The sequence below is a fragment of the Sylvia atricapilla genome, chromosome 11 (genome assembly GCF_009819655.1).
Source record: "Sylvia atricapilla isolate bSylAtr1 chromosome 11, bSylAtr1.pri, whole genome shotgun sequence".
Lineage (NCBI taxonomy): Eukaryota > Metazoa > Chordata > Aves > Passeriformes > Sylviidae > Sylvia > Sylvia atricapilla.
This window is the reverse complement of record NC_089150.1, coordinates 7538423-7554791: the sequence shown is the minus strand read 5'-3', so window position 1 is coordinate 7554791 and position 16369 is coordinate 7538423. Positions and strand designations below refer to the sequence as shown.

The 16369-nt window shown below is 45.8% G+C and overlaps 1 protein-coding gene across 1 annotated transcript in view; it reads right to left on the bottom strand.

Moving 5' to 3' along the window:
- Nucleotides 1-16369, bottom strand: part of CADPS (calcium dependent secretion activator) — a 207493-nt gene that overhangs the window by 167048 nt on the left and 24076 nt on the right. The window lies entirely within an intron of this gene.

Below are 16369 nucleotides of genomic sequence, written 5' to 3'. Positions count from 1 at the left end.
ACCACAAAATGCACACAAGACTTTTACTACTTCAGGTATACTCAATTCAAAAGCAAGCTGCTACGTGGGTGCTTGGAAGAATCTATTTTGTGCAACCCCTTCTCCACTCAGCTTCTCCTCCCCTTCAGAAGCTGAGGTTTCATACCAAATGGAAAGCCTTGCATACTAGCTGTTGGGTTTGGGGTTGGTTGTTTTTTTTGTTTTTGGTTTTTTTTTTTGTTTTGGTTTGGGTTTTTTTGTTTCTTTTTTTTTTTTGTCCTTGCTCATTTCTTTTGGCTTTTCACATACAAAACATCAGTCAAAACCAGTGGTGAAAGAATTTAATGTTGAAATCCTATGACAGCGAGTCTGTTCTTATCCGAGCAAGGACATTCTCTGCTGTATCTTTGTTGCTCAAAACACTTTCTGTCCAGCATACAGCTGGTATAACTTACAAGACGATTCTAATTCTGTCACAATGACATCAATAGAAAGTTTACAAGGGTTTATTCCAGCCTTGTAAGATAACATACCATTATTTTTCCAATTTATCTGTCAGTTTAAAACCAGACATAGCTAAAAACCCACCTCTTCAGCTTACAATGCTGACAAAGTCACAGCAGGCATACAAGTCATGTATCAGCAATGCCAACCGAATATCTTAAAATGTAGACAACATTCATGCTGAAAAGCTGCAGGGATTGAAATGTAGCTGGGGCTGGTTTACCATTGGGTTACTTCACATTGGAGGATAAGAATTAATTTTGACAGAAGGAAGCAAACAATATGTATATGTTGCAACTTCAAACTTAAAAGGAAAGGAGAGCTGTAAGAATTAGGATGGGTATTTACTAGTGACCAAAAAGTCTAGAGAAGTCGTTTTTTCTCATTTGTATGCCAATGGAAGAAACCAGCCCATTAGAATGGAAGAGAATGATAAAAGTAATGGCTCTAAGTATCTAAATGGCTTTGAATAAAGTATAAAAAACTGCAGAGATTCAAACAACTAGAGCATAATGACTCCTGGTAAATACCACTAGCAATAAAAAGCAGGAGAGGGACCACTTGGAAAATGCAGTGATAAATATTGCTGGAGCTACAATCACGATGTGCTACGTGGGGTGTTTAGGGACTGCGGTAGCGAACATCATGAGCATCATGGTAATTAATTCCTCAACACCACACTGAGGGGGGTTAGTGAGCAATAGCAATTTGATGTGATAATCTGGGATTATCCTACTGCTAATGGAGAAGTGTTCATCAAAGTGACAAAGTGAGACTCACTATGCTCTGCTTTAGAAAATATGGAACAGCCCTCACCACCTTGTGGGGACTGCAAAGGTGGGTCATTCCCACCCCCAAAACACCAGCCCAGACTTCACAGGGTCTGACACATGAAACAAAGCTCAGCATCACAGGGCTGGAGTAAGGACCATCCCTTAACCTGAACCACCTCAGCCGTGGGCCATGAGCCCAGAGGAAAACCACTGCCAAAAGCTTGTAGCTTTTAGGATGGCAGACACTCAGGACCAAAAATTAGATCCTATCTGCCATGTCAGGCACCTAAACCCCTTTGAGGTGTTTGCCAACAGCACCCTAGACATCAGGAGTCCTTGGGCAACATGCACAGCATCAGATGTAAAACAGGCTCCAAACCTATCTGAGCTGATGGAAGTGAAAACTAGCTCAATGGTAAGAGGAGCCAGAGAAAATGCAGTGATCGAGTGGGAGACACCTGTGGGAAGGTGCTAGATCTGTTTTTATTAATCATTTAATTATCTTGAAGAAGCAAAAGGCACAATGTTAATTAAATGTATTGACAATTTGTATTAGCAAGCATCGTGAATGTCAGAAAAAAATGACAGGGCAACAGATGCTATAAAATACCAAGGAAAGAAATAGAAAAAACTACAGGTAACCTTGAAATCAGGGTGCTGAGGCACAAGGAAAGACATATTAAGAGCAGAGATACTCTCAGCCAAGAGGCTTTTCATTTAGGATTTTAACAACATGCATGGCATATTTATGACATTTTTGTGTCCAGGTTATTTCTTAGGACAACCTCCAAAAGTTCTTGCTTGTTCAATTCCTATAATGCCATCTAGCAGTGGTATTTTATCCTCCTTCCTTAGCACTGAATGGGCTACCTTCAGAACAAATGATGCTCCTTGAAATTCCTAGAAATTCCCAATACGCAGCTGACACGCAAGCTCCTGGGGGCTGTGGAAATGAATCATCAGATTTGTCTCTACTAGAGTGTCAGTTGCCTCCTCCTCGGCCAAGCTGTACGCCAGCATTTTCCCCATCCAGGGAAAAGGAGATCCTCTCTGATCACACCAGGCTGCAGCACAGCCCAGCCCTCAGCTAACAGGACCCTCAGTATGACACCCCCACCAGACCACGAGACAGCACCAGGTATTGATCCATGTCTGTGCCACTGTTAGGGATCTTATCAAGGAAACAGTTTGATCTGAGACACAATTTAAGTGTTTTCATATTAAACTTTGCTTCTGCAGCACAGCAGCAAACACCTGGTGCAGAAAGCCAGCACCACAAGGGAGCAGAGGAGACTAGACCTGCACTCAACCAAATGTGCCCAACACGCTTCACCTCCTATTTTATGCCTGTTTCCTTCCCCATCAGGCCCCACAGGCACTGCTGCCAAATCCCAGAAGCACTTCTGGGGCAGCTGGAAGGCTGCACCTCCCAGCAAAGGCTGGAGCAAGGCAGGGGGACAGTCTCAGCACCAGCATCATGCTCCAGAGCCTTGAAGTAGTGCCAAGTGATGCCACCAACTCAGCCACAGGCTTAAAAGAGCACGTGCCCTGAACACTCAACTGGAAGCTTAAGCGCTTTAAAGGCAGGGGTGTTATTTTATCTCTTGTAATTAGAGGCACCAGTGATAAGCTAGAAATCCATACAAAGCAAGCCAACAGCTTCTGCAGATCCAGTAAGGCCACTAAGGGGCCAGTACAAACCACTTCTCAGTTACCTTCTATAGGGTGCTCACAAATAGCAGAAAACAGCAGAATTACTTCCACTTGGAAGGACATCAGTAAAACACCACAGCCCCCACACCAGCTGTGGCAGGAGGTGAAACCCTGTTAGGCTGCAAGCCCAGCAGGTGTGTGGATGTTGGGGTCACAGCCTCGCTGCCTCCCATGCAAACACAAATCCAAGTGCCATCACACAGGAGAGCTGGGGGTAAGCAGGAAAACTGGTGGATTGAAGAGGTTTATTCTGTTTACCTTTCCTGACTTTTCCAAACCTCTCTGATGTTCCCTACAACTGTTTCCCACATGTGAGCCACTAAAAACCAGTTACTTCTGCATTCCAGAGGGATCACAGAACACAGAACCCTGGACCCAAGAGAACTCCCCCAATACTGTGGTGTGCTTATGCAGCAGAGCATTTCCCAGACCTTTACCTCTCTAAAGCATGGGAGTATTTAAATTGTCAGCTACACAAATGCTTATTAAAAACTGTAGTCAACTGAGGCAGTGAACTCCTGGCACAGGTACCAGGCATGACACCCATGGAGTTTTTGGGCTGGCACCCCTTGTGGATTGCATGGCTTTTTATAAGAAGCTTGGCAGATGTCTTTCCCATAACAGACCACATCATGGGGAAGAACCCACCAGTGACTAGACACGGGCCCCAAATGATTCCTACCTTCTTGGTCTAACTTTGTTAAGAAAAACCACAGTTGCAGCACAATCTAGTGACCTCACAACCTGACTGAGGTCCCACTGGCCACAAACAAATCACAGAGGCAACCAAATGAATTTGCTTGATGCAGATCCCAACAAAGAGCACAGCAGCATCTTTGGGACAAACATTCACCAGCAGCCTTCTTGCTCTGCGTTATTTTTGCACATACTCAGTCTGACCCAGAGCCAAATGCAAACCTGAATGCAGGGAGCCAGGGCACCTTCTCCAAATTGTTCCAGCCAGTGAACAGCTGGCACCATCTCTGTGCATTGTCTCCAGCCTCCTTCGCCCACACCAGGGAAGCACAAGCACTGCAAAGAGGAGCTGTTTGCCACAGAAAACTTCCCTGTAAAAACTTATACACAGCAATGTGCCTCACTAAGCCATCCTGTCTCCAGAATGCTTTGCTGAGTCTGAGCATGCAGGAGTAAGTACAGCACCAGAATGGGCCCAGAGAGGCTGTAGCATCTCCAGCCTTGCAAATTTCCACAGCCTGACTGTGTGAAAATTATCTGGTCTGGGAGGGAGCCCTGCTTTGAACAGGGAAATTGGGCCAGAGACCTCTAGAACTCCCCTGCTACAGCAGTACCATAACCAACAGAAAATTTGGAAGGAAGGGCCATCCTAGATTGTAGATGGCTACAATCTAGGATGAATGTGTCAGTAAGTAGTAAGCTGCAGCATAACACATCCACACCTGTACAGATACTGAAACCTGCTAATAAAGCCCTGTCCATCAGTGTGACGGCTGCTGAAATCAATCAGATTTGGGTTCTGTAGAAGGATGTTTCCATGTGAAAGGCACCCTGTGGTTGAGAAGTGACCCCCTTCATTGCCTCACTTGAACACCTCTGATCAGAGACTGAATGTTTCAGTGCACTCATGCCTCCCAGAGCCCTTGCACACTGCACATCCCACTGTGGAAGGGTCTTTCCTACACGCAGAACATGAGAATGCACTGCGGCACTGCACACTGGTCCCTAATGGCTCAGCCCATCAGCATCACCCCTGTCACAAAGGAATCATTTCAGCTGAGGACTGCAGGTAATTCCCAGGGGAAGCACCTCTGTCTTTTGTCCAGAAAGCTACAGTCAACCATGAGCAGCACTGAGCTCTTCTTATGGCACCTGCTGCGCAGGGACCACTGCAGGGAGGAAAGGAGGAACTGCTCACTGTGCTGTTGCTCTGGGTTTGGTTTTGTAACACCTAATAAATATTTCATTACTCCTCAGCACCAGGTGATTTAGGAAAATCTAAACCAACCAAATGAGCATCTCGCATCATTGCTGCTTTCACAGCCAGAAAACCAGTCACAACATGAACAATGTGAGAGGGAAGGTGTGGGGAGGGGGCCAGAGCAGCCGAGCACTGGTCTTGGGAGAGAGGCCAGAGGCCCCAGCAATGGGCATGAGACTAGAAAAAACCAAAACCAGTCAGGTTATTTTGCACTGGGAAAACGTATCAGGTTGTCCCTCTGCTGATGCTGACTTCCCTGCTACAAGAGAGGGCCACAGGTGGGGTGACTCACAGCCCCAGCATTTTGGGTTTTAATTGTAAACTCTCCTGGGCAGATGTTTCTGCTCTGCAAACAGCTGAACACTGCTGGCTTTTCACTGCTCACACACACAACCAGTATAATTGCCAGTCGCAGGAAACTGTTCCCAGCCACCTAACAGTGCCTTTTCTGGTCTTTTCAGAGAAATTTAATACTTGTTACCAGAAAGCATTGTGCACACACCCACTGTTTTGCTGCTGCCTGTACAATTCCCTTTGTGGGTGCTTGATTTGTTGCCTCTCCCTTGGTCCATGCTTTACAGGCCCTGATGAATCCACACTGGCCACCCACTCTCCAGCCACACACATCCTTTGTGAGTGGCAAACAAGAAAAAGACATGGTCCTGGCAAAGCCACCTCTGTGTCACCTACTCCTCTCTCAGAAGTGTCCAGCTGATTTGCTGCAGAGAAAATGACTGCACCATGACCATGCCTGGGTTTACACAAGTGGGCAGTGAAGAGCACGTACAACCCTTTCTGTCTGCAGTAGCTCATGCCCTGTCTGCTCAGCCCACCTGTGATGTTGGGGAAGGGTCAGAGCAACAGGGATCCTCTGGGAGAAACACTCCTACATGCCCACCTGCCCTGTGCTCAGAGTTCAGGCTGGGTTTGAGCACAAACAATGCAAACAACTCCTGGGTCCTTACACACCAGCACAGCATCCATTTGGAGGTCAAATCCTCCAGCCTCTCTCTCAAGCAGCCCAAGAACACAAGAATAGTATTTTCTGACCCAAGGGTAAATATTTGCTTCAGTAATGTGGCCAAAGGGAAGAGAAAACCCACTAGAGCAGCCTACAAAGGAAGAAACCACCTTCCTCTGCCCAGCCACAGAGCTACCACAGCCATGCCTGCCCACAGCACCAGCTCCAGTCCATGCCAGGACCTCTCACTACCTCTGTTATTATGAGCAAACTCCAGCAGCTTTGCAGCACAAGTAGCAAGTGTTAAATGATTTTGGGACTTGCTGGAACATTTCTCCTGTAAAGAGGCTCAAGTATTGCTGCTTAAGTATGGGAAGGCAAAACATCAATCCCTTTGGTTAAGCCAGCAGACACAGAGGCACTAGATCAAGCAGTGCAGATTTCCTCTTTCCACTGTCCCAGACTACATCCAGTAGCAGATTTATTGGAGAGACAAAGCACAGGCTCTGAGTTTCTGTCAGAAATACATGGATGTCCTTTTTTTATCCTCTCAAGCCCTGAGTATATTTATTTTCTATGATTCACTCTGCCAGCTAGGCACACTTCTTTGACAGACATGAAAGACCTAAAATGCTATTATGGCTGCTCCTACTTTCTGAAAACCTGCGGTGCACAATGCTAAAAAAGGAAAGCAAACCCAGGATTTGGGACTGGGCCTTGCCATGATGACTTTCCCCTTGTGCCTTCCAAGCTACACCTTCCTTTTTCAACCTGCCACCACAGAGCAAGCCTAGATGCAGGTACATCAAAAGATACCTTGCCATAGCCTGCTTCACTTTCTATCTTTGTCTGTACCAGGGGTATCCATTCCACACTCACATACCACTCTTGCCTCTCTTTCCTGCAAAGGGTCCCCTTTTCCATTAACATCACAGAAATCACAGAATTATTTGGGTTGGAAGGGACCTCAAAGATCATTCAGTTCCACCCCCTCTGTCATGGGCAGGCACACCTTCTACTAGACCAGGTGGCTCAGCTGTGGTTTCAATCAGGAAATTCTGCTCCTGCCTGCAAGTTTCTTTCTCCTGTGTGTCTCCTCCTTGCCAGTCCCTCCTCTGCAGCTGATGTGCTGGCAAGTAACCCCAAGATGGAGCCACCTGACAAGAGCACAGAAAAATTGGAACTTTTTCCACCTTTGATCTTATTTCACCTAAGCAAGACATTAGCAGAGTGAGTTTGTGACAGATCCAACAGACTAAGCTAGCCCTGCTGGGTATCTTTCTGTGTATGATCAAACAGATACAGGCCTCTATTTTTTTTTTTACTGCTAATAAAAATTCGACTTTGATCTTAGAAGAATAGAGAAGCCAGCACAAAACAGAAGCAAGAAATAGCAATGATGAAATACTAGGCCAGTGACTGAGGATGGGCTGAGGGGCGATTGCTGCTCTGAGAAACCTCCCTGGTGACTTCTGCTGTGCTGGGAACCTTGCCTGGTGAGGTCTGCTGGGTAAAACACATCATCGTGATGTGGCAGCTTTCAGCAGAAAGCCCAGCGTCATCCTGCCTGTGGTAAAAGTGCAGCTGCTCTGTTAATAAAACAGAAAAAACAAACCCATAAAAATACTAGCAGAAATACAGCTAGGAAATAAATCCAGGAGACAGATAGAATGGAGGCTGTCTAGAATGGGCAGAGTGACAAGCAAAGCCCCTCTACACTGGATGCCCCTTTGGGTGCCCAAAAATCCCTTTACTCCCAGACTGGACTCTGCAGCTGGATTATCTCCTCCTCCTCTCTCTGGCTCAAATACCTTCCTTATTCCCTCCCAGTCCCAGTCCCTGTCTGATTAACCTCAAGTCCTGAGGGCCACTAACACAACCTGCTGCTTACACAGCCTGCTCCAGCAAACCCCACTAGCAAGGGCCTGGCCAGAGGGGCACTTTGAGACATGTTTGCTCTGACTGCTGTAGGAACTCTCTGTAAACGCAACAGACATGGCTTGGCCTTGCCCTTTTACTCCACCAGTGCAGTACATGTGGTACAAACAGTGCATTGCTGCTCTGAGACCTCAAAAAATGCTTAACCCAGGTAAAAGGATTGAGGGAAGATCTTCTTTCTCCTCTGGAGCATCATAGGAAGTCTTGGAAAGTAACACTTTCACTCCTTTTTTCTGCTGGATGGAAAACAACAGATAGTCTATGGAAGCCTGTGATTGTCAACGTGACACAGCTCCTGAGACATTACCTCCCATCCTTTCATCCCTCAAGACCTTGGTGTCCTGCAGTGCAGGAGGGAGGTGGGGAGCTAGAGAACATCACAGGTCCTTCTCCAGGAGACATCCAAGTCAAGACCCTTGGAAAAGTCAGAAACAGGCTGGGCTATGATCCTACTAGAATTTATATTTATTTCAGAATATTCTGAGGGCAACTTCCAGAACTTCGATGTTCAGAGCTTCACTGAAAGGAAGTAAAAAAGACAGTTTGGGATATGGATATTACATATCTATTACCCAATGGCTGCAAAGCCCTAAGCCTCCTGCTCTGTCCCCATCATAGATATGCAAAACCTCTCATTCAATCATCTGCAATAGATAGCTGATACTAGATTTGATAATAAAAAAATGTGCAAAATCTCATACAAGTGCTACAACGGAGCATTCACAAACAATTTCCAGGTGCCTCAAAGAAAGAATTGTATAGAAGTGATGGTTTTACACTGCTGATCAAAGTGGCCAGACACCTTTTGATCAGAAACATTCTGCCAGCTCCTTCTGAGAGGTAACTAATAGCACAGAACCTCTTTCCCCCACCTGGGACAGTGTTATTTGGACAATTCAGCACTCTGAAGATCAGTAACTCATATTGCTGCTGAAACTACCCAAGTTAGGGGCTAGGAACGGCCCAGCATATAGTGGGTTTGGAAATCCCAGGCACAACCTAAGGACAGTTAAATATCCATAAACTAATTGATCCACAAATGGGAGTGAGGAACGACATGGGAACAAAAGGTGGTCTATGTTGGGGGCTTCTGGGATTCAGGCAAGTCCTTGCTGTCCAACAGCCCATCTGTCTGCTCCCTCTGTGCTGCATTTCCCATTTGTGAAGGAGAGTAACAGCACTTTATTTCTGTCCAGAAGTGGCTACCTGCATGAAAAGACTGAGAGCCTCTCACAGACTAGGATGGTGCACATTCAAGAAGAAAAGCAAGCTAGTTTTAGAGACACTTTTAAATCACTATTTGAACTATTTCCATCCCTGTATTCCTATTTCAGGCAGACCTTACAGATTGCAGAAGCCAATCATCCTTCCTGGTTAATGTATACAGCGGCTCACGCTGACTTAAAAATATTAAACAATCAGAGCTTAAAGATCTCCTACCGACACTTCAGATGTCCAAACAAGAAACCCAGGCTTCTCTATTCCTTTTTAAGGCAAAGAAAAAGCACATCTACCATCACTGGTGTTATTTTTGCATCATTTTCATCATTAAACTCTGCCTCTCCTCCATGTCACCAGCTATTTTAAAAACAGTTCTCACTGAGCAGAAGTGGCAGACAAATGAATGGAGACTTAAGGACTCCTGGTGTGTCCCAGCCTCTGTGAAAATGCTGGTTTCAGCCTGGCAGAGTTAGCAGGGGAGGGAATGTCTTTGATGGGAATGAACAAGATGGCAAGAAATGAAGAGGAGCTCCCAGGCAGACAAGGCTGAAATGGTGAGCCCTGCTGTGGGCACCCCATATGTCCACGCTGCCCCTGCCAGGAGCTGTGAAGCTCCCAAACCAGAGGGCTGCTGTCTGAATCAACATGAAATTGGGCTGCTGGAGCAGAAGAGGAAGCAGATGCAGATCTGAGCAATATTTTTTTTTCCAAAGAAAGCACATTTTCAAAGCAGTCCACTAGGAGACATGACCTACTACACACCATGGCTCTGGCAAAGTACAACTTGTTGTGTTTGAAATTTTCCCTTATTCTGTGCATCTGCCATGAGTTCCAAGAAACAAACAAGAAGAAAGAAAACACTCCAGATTTTAAGAAAATCTGTGTAAGAGCCAAATGCATCTCTGATCCAGTTAAAGAGAAGCTGTCTCCTTCAGACAGCACTTGAAAAAGGTTCAATCAATCAGTCAAGCCAGAACAGAATTTACTTCTAGATAGAAAAACAAGAGAAAAGGTGTGAAACTGTAGTGCACGTCCTCCTCCACCTCACATTTCCTGCTAAAGTGAGTAATATCAGATTTTACAAGGGCATGTTGTTTGGAGCTGGAGGAGAAAGTTTCGCAAAAGGTAGTTTGTTTTGAGGCAACTGCAAGAAAACAGCATTTCAACTCTCCATGCCCACTACCAGGCAGAGACATAGGAATACACCTTCACAGGATGGCTGGTATGTACCTGGAATAGCTGAGAATGTCTGTCTGCTCCTTCAGAGACATTAGGGAAAGTCATCTGCAATAACATCATTCCACTGGGGAAATCTACTATTATTTAAAGAAAGGCACTGTTAAAATTACCCAGTTAGTTTCCCACAGCCCTAGTCTTTGGACCCAGTTTCTGTCAGGAGGCTGAAAACAAGGGGGCAAATCTTGCAAATTATCTGAGGCATCACAAAGATGGGATGAAAGCCCCAAGGGGACATAGCCCCAAGGGTGGCTTTGTGCAAGCAAGTGCTCAGATTTCCAGGCTTGGAGCACATTCACTTGACAGTGAAAGCTGGAGGAAGCAGTGACCTTTTCTCAGCTTTAGCCTGTAAGCATAAATGAAACCCAGTTAGGGCAGTCATGGTACACACAGCCTGTGTGGGGACAGGACAGGACCCACACTGGCATCTGCAAAGAGACAATTAGCTGCTTGCATGAAATTAGGCATGAAGTTCAACCATGGTTTTCAAGATAAGGGAAAGGCCATTTGCTGGCTGACAGGCTCTGCAGTCTGCAGTGATCAGCCTTGCAACCCAGGGAGATCTCCTGAGGAACCAGTGGAAGGACAGGGGTGAGGCACCCGAGCTGAGCACAGCTTGGCACTGGGACCTTCCCCACACAGACCCCACCGGTGGAATGAAAGAAGCAATTCTACAACCAACATTTGATTGAATCATCCCCGGGGGCATCTGGCCAGGGCAAGAGGGACATCCTGGCTCCCTGAGCGAGTAGCCCTCTGCCCTTGGTGCCTCTGGCCAGCATGCTGGCTGTCTTTTGCCTTTCACCTCCTGCCAAGTTTAATTAGAGCTAAGGAACATCCCCCCAAAGCTGCTTGCTGTGACCCAGCACCAGCCACCCAGTCCCAGCAGTAAACTGGATGTAAAAAAAACAAAAACAACCAAACCACCTTAAAAAAAGGTGCCTCTGATAGCCTGTGGGGCTTTTTTTAACCAAAGGTTAGAGATTGTAGTTTGAAACATTCAGCTTTCCTAACAAACCCAAAAGAGTAATTATACATTATGCATTAACTCTCTAAAGTCTGGCAATTTTCAACACAGCAGTTGTATATGGCCCTACAATAAAATCCTCTCCAAAAACACATGCCTACACATTAAAAACTCTCTCATTTAAGCCAGGAAAGCTGTTTTAAGGATTCCTGTAAAATGTAGTATATTGCAGGCTGTCTCCAAAAGAAGAAGGATTCATTTTTCTGCTTTGGGCTTGAGGCAGAATAATTTTAAAGGCTTTGAGTGAGTGATGAGCTCTGTGCATTTCTGCTGGGAGGGTCAGAGCCCCCTGCTATCCTCTTCCCATCAGATGGGCTTGTCTCTGCTCCTCATTTGCTGTGGGTTGCACAGAAGAATTGCAAGCTAATGCTACAAGAACAGTGACCTGCAGCAGAAGGGGATGTAGCAGATGGAGTAAATATCCTCTTCAACACACCCCCAGAATATGTTGTCCAAGCTCAAAATCCAGATTTCCTATGTGTCTTACACTACCTTATGGTGGCTGAAAAAAACCAGGAGGAGGGAGGAGAGCAGGCTGTGCATAGAGGGAGCAGAACACAGTCCCAAAGGGCAGGAGGAAAGAATTACCTGTTGCTACATCTGGTAATGAGTTTGTCTACACATTAAGAGTTCAAGTTGAAACCCCCACAGAAAGCAGCAAAGCTACTGCAGAACTGAAGCATATAATTTCAGAGGAGTGTAAGTAGGAGCAGAAAAACACGTGGGCATAGAGAAAGAGGAAAAGACAAAATGAAATTATTCATAAAAGGCAGCTGTGCTAGCATTTGCCTACAGCATTCTCTATCCTGGAGCTTCCCTTCTGCTTCTAGGAGCCCTGCAAGAAATCACTGAAACCATAACAGTCAAAATCACAAAAAAAGGAAAAATAAGCTTCCCAGATGAGCACAGTGCATTGAATTACTACTCTCATTTCCTCCTCCCAGTAAGTGTGAGGAGTGAGCTACATCCTGAAAACAGGTCTGTGCAGGTGGCAGATCCCAGAGCTTGGTGGCAGCTGGACCACTGTACACCATGTTACTTTGATCCCATAAAACAGATCCCACATTATGCTGTACATGCACAGACAATCCCAGCGACTCCAGCTCACCTCAGCCTACAACATGCATTGCCTTTTTCTTTTAACTCAAACATTCCTATTAGAAGCCTCAGCCTACGCTGAAGAATTAGAGATAACTGGTACCTGCAGAAATTGGAAGGAAAAACACTAATCTTAAATATTACTTAAAAGCTGCAGAATTGAGGATGTGGGAATCCAGTCGCTTACCTGAAAACGCCCCAAAATATTTGAATGAAAGGAGCTTGGAGTTTCACTCCTGGTGCTGATTGCTGGGCCAGCACCAGCACAGCCACTGATGGCTTCTCCCTTGGCATGACACACACTGCAGAGGGGGCCCACACAGCCTGCTTCAGAACAGGCAGCCCTGACTGACAGTTGTCTCAGAGACAAATGCTTTCCCAGCCCTCTGGAATATCAGCAGCAAGCTTCCCTGGCAGCTGGATGAGGAAGATGGGCAGGGAGCCCACGGGGTGTGCAGGTGAGGCCAGGTACCAGCTGCACTGGCTCATGCAGCTCCTTTGGCCTCAAAACCTCATGAAGAAGAGGGAACCAGGCTGAACTGTGACCAGGCAGCTTTTGTCCAGAAAGCTGGGCCAGGCTGGGGTGTGCACAAAGGAGAAATGTCAGAAAACAGCACAAACAAGCCCATTCCCCTTGGTTCCACACTGGCAGGGCTTTCACCAGCAATGCCAACATTATTCTGCGATTCAGCCCCTCCTTGTCTGCAGTTTCCAAACTTCAGAGTTTTACACACAATGGTTTCTTGAGTGGGCAAGTATCCTGCCCACACTGACAAGAGAAAGCCAAACTGGTGGGAAGCTTTGTTCCACCTCCAACTCATTTCCAGCCAGGTTTCAGCACTTGGCTTGACCCATGCAGCAGAGAAAGCTGCCAGGTTCCAGCTGAATCCCTGGCTGTGGGCTCAGAAAGTCAGACATTATGCACGCTGTAGCAAACAAAATTAGCAATAAAATCTTGCCCTACCCCCAGGAAATATTGTAAAAAAAAAAAAAATTCCAGGGAAACTGGCAACAAAAATCACTTGAGAACTTCAGCATCTCTGTGCATCAGCTCCAGTCCTGGAGAAGATACTTCTGCCCTCACTGACTAAAAGCCCAAGTGTTTATTGGGAGCAAAGTTTCCCAAACCTGAATGCAGAACTGCTGGGCTCAAGTCACTACTTCTGGTTGATGTCTGTCTTTGCAACCTCAGTTTTCTCTCTGATGCTATCTCCCAGGATACACTAAAGCTCCCCTTAAATTCAGGTGGCAAAAATAAATTTTTATTTCCTTTAATCCTTTGAACTGTGACTATTTCCTTACAAACCATGCACTATTTTTGAGCTTTGTGATTAATTCCTTAGACATTTTTTACAGAAATGCAAAACAAATCCCAATTCTTCCGGGTACAATAGAGAAGCAAAGAAACTGAAGATAGCATCAGAAAAAAAAAAAAAAAAAAAAAAACAAACCCAAAAAAAAACCAAACCCACAAAAACAACAAAGAAAGACAGAAGCCTTTGCCACATTGCAGGCTGACAGCAAAAACATGATAGAATAAAGACGCTTATCTTGAGCAACCGAGAGAGCCTGCACAGCATGAGTCAGTAAGAGTAAGGCACCCATCAGCCTGTTTGAGAGACCAAGGAGATTTCTGAATGGGGCTGGTCGCTGAGCCCTCTGCTAAGCTGTGCACAAATCCTCTGCCTACAGGCTGACATTTGGGTGGGTGAGAAGATGCCGCATTTCCTGCTCAGGGTCTGCTGCTGAAGAGACAGCAACGTACCCTGCAGTTACAGAGGGCCACAGGGAAAGCCACTGAAGCACTGTGTCAAAGGCTGGAATTCAAAAGAAGACTTTTCTTCCCTTATTCTTGGTGCCTGGGAACTAGCATTAACTCCCACCACACTCCTCAGCTTTACAGGCTCTTCCCAAGAAAGAAAATAACAGAACATTAAGCTGGCACAGTACTTATGACATGACAGCAAGACCCCTTGCAGTAAAATCTCTGTGTGATGCAGAAGGAATTGCCTCCACAATTCCACTCCTGTCAGACAGCAGAGCACAGTACAGGGGGTGCTGTGCTGCTGATGCCAGAGTGTGATTTCCATTAGTGTTAATAGGAGCTACTGACAGAAGCAACAGCCAAGCCAGAAAGCCTCCGGTCTTGATGAGTGCCTTTGATGAGTACAGAACTGCATTAAGTCAGTCCCAGCAGCTGCACCAGGCAAATGATCATGGCTGTGAGCATGAGAAAAGAGCCAGAGCTCAAGCTCCAAAGGGCTGGATCCCAGCCAGGATGGGGCACTGGAGCAGGAGCAGCACAAATGGCCACTGAAGCGCCAGCAATGGCACAAGCCAAACCCCACTCCAGTGTCCACGTGGCAGTCAGTCACAGTCCTCAGCAGGAAGCTTGAAGGAACCAGGTGGCTACTGCAGCATTTCTTGCAGCTACTCCATGAACAGCTACTGCCAACAACCACCAAGCTCCTTGAGACGGGGCACAGAAAAGTATTTCTATCCACAGTAGAAACATAAGATAGTTCACAAGAAAGTATAGGTTTGGAAAAACAAGGACTTGGGATCATAGGATGATGTAACAAAAAACAGAAGGTAGGCCATGAGAAAACTGTATGTATGGAAGAACAGGGGCTTGAAATTGAATGATGTTGTTTTGGTCCCTGTAAAGGTCCAACAGTTCAGACCAAGAGAAAAGGCCGTCATTACAACCATCACTTCAAGTCATTGAAGATTTTTTGGATAAGCCAAGACCTCAAGAAAATTCATCCCCAAGATATAAAAATAGATTTTTCTTAATTGGAGAAATCACAGTCCCCCAAGAATGGATAAACCAGATGCCAAGGTTATTTTCTTCAAAACGGTTTAATAAACAGGTGCTGAGCCTGCACTGGCCACCTCCGAGTGTGCCACTGTGGGAAATGGATTTGTAGAGAATTCTCAAAGCCTGACAGAAGGCTCACATAATGTGCATCTGTGCACAAACCTTGAGATAAGAAATGCTGACTTAGAAATGCCATGGAATTGGACAGACATTGTTGAGAGAGAAACGGAACCAGAAACAAGTTTCAAATGATGGCCTTGTAAATAAGACTAGATACTCCGGAGAAATAGAACTATGAAAGGTGCACTGTAGTAGGACCCACGAGTGATTTTAGATGATTGGCTTTAAGGCATTAACAGCATTGTGTGGAAAAAGCTGATAGGCCAAGAAACGCTTATAATGTACTGTAACTAGGAAAGAGTTGACTTCTGATTGTAATGGCGTGAATTGTATCATCTATATTGTCTCACCCTTCATATGAGACTGAAAATGGAATAAAAGTTTTTAAAACACTTCTCAGCTGCCCCATCTCTGGGTCAAAAAAGGGTATAATCCAACATGCCACATGAGGTGAGCCGCTGGCACAGCCTTGGCCCTTACAGTTTGCAGCAAAACCATCAAGTCTCACAGCAGATCCCCTGCCAGGTCTAAGTGTCTACCCACTACCTCCATCACTCATTTCTCATCAGCTCTCCATAGACAGCAACAGATCATTTCATCCTCTTACACGTCACAGAAATTTAGACTTGAGGAAAAATAGGCATAACAACATTACATCATTTAAGCAACCAGCTTAGCTGACTACATCAAAATTCTGCAAGAGCAACAGACCTTTAATTAATCTAACTAGCCCTGGGCCAGAGAAAGACCTCTTCCCTGCTGATTCATTTGACAGGAGGTGATGGTGCCGCAATCACTGTCACAATTCAAAGCACTTCTGAGTTCTTGCCCATAGCTCACTCAAATCCCTTTGGCTGCAAATTCCTCTCCAGAAGCCTATGCTACTCAGGCACTTGCCTTGTCCCATTCACACCCAGGTCAGCTCCAGGGCCTGGTTTTGTGCTGATAACCTGAATCTCATGGCCTCCCTGTACCATTTGGCACAAAATGAATATAACACAAAACTATACCAGGGCTAGCC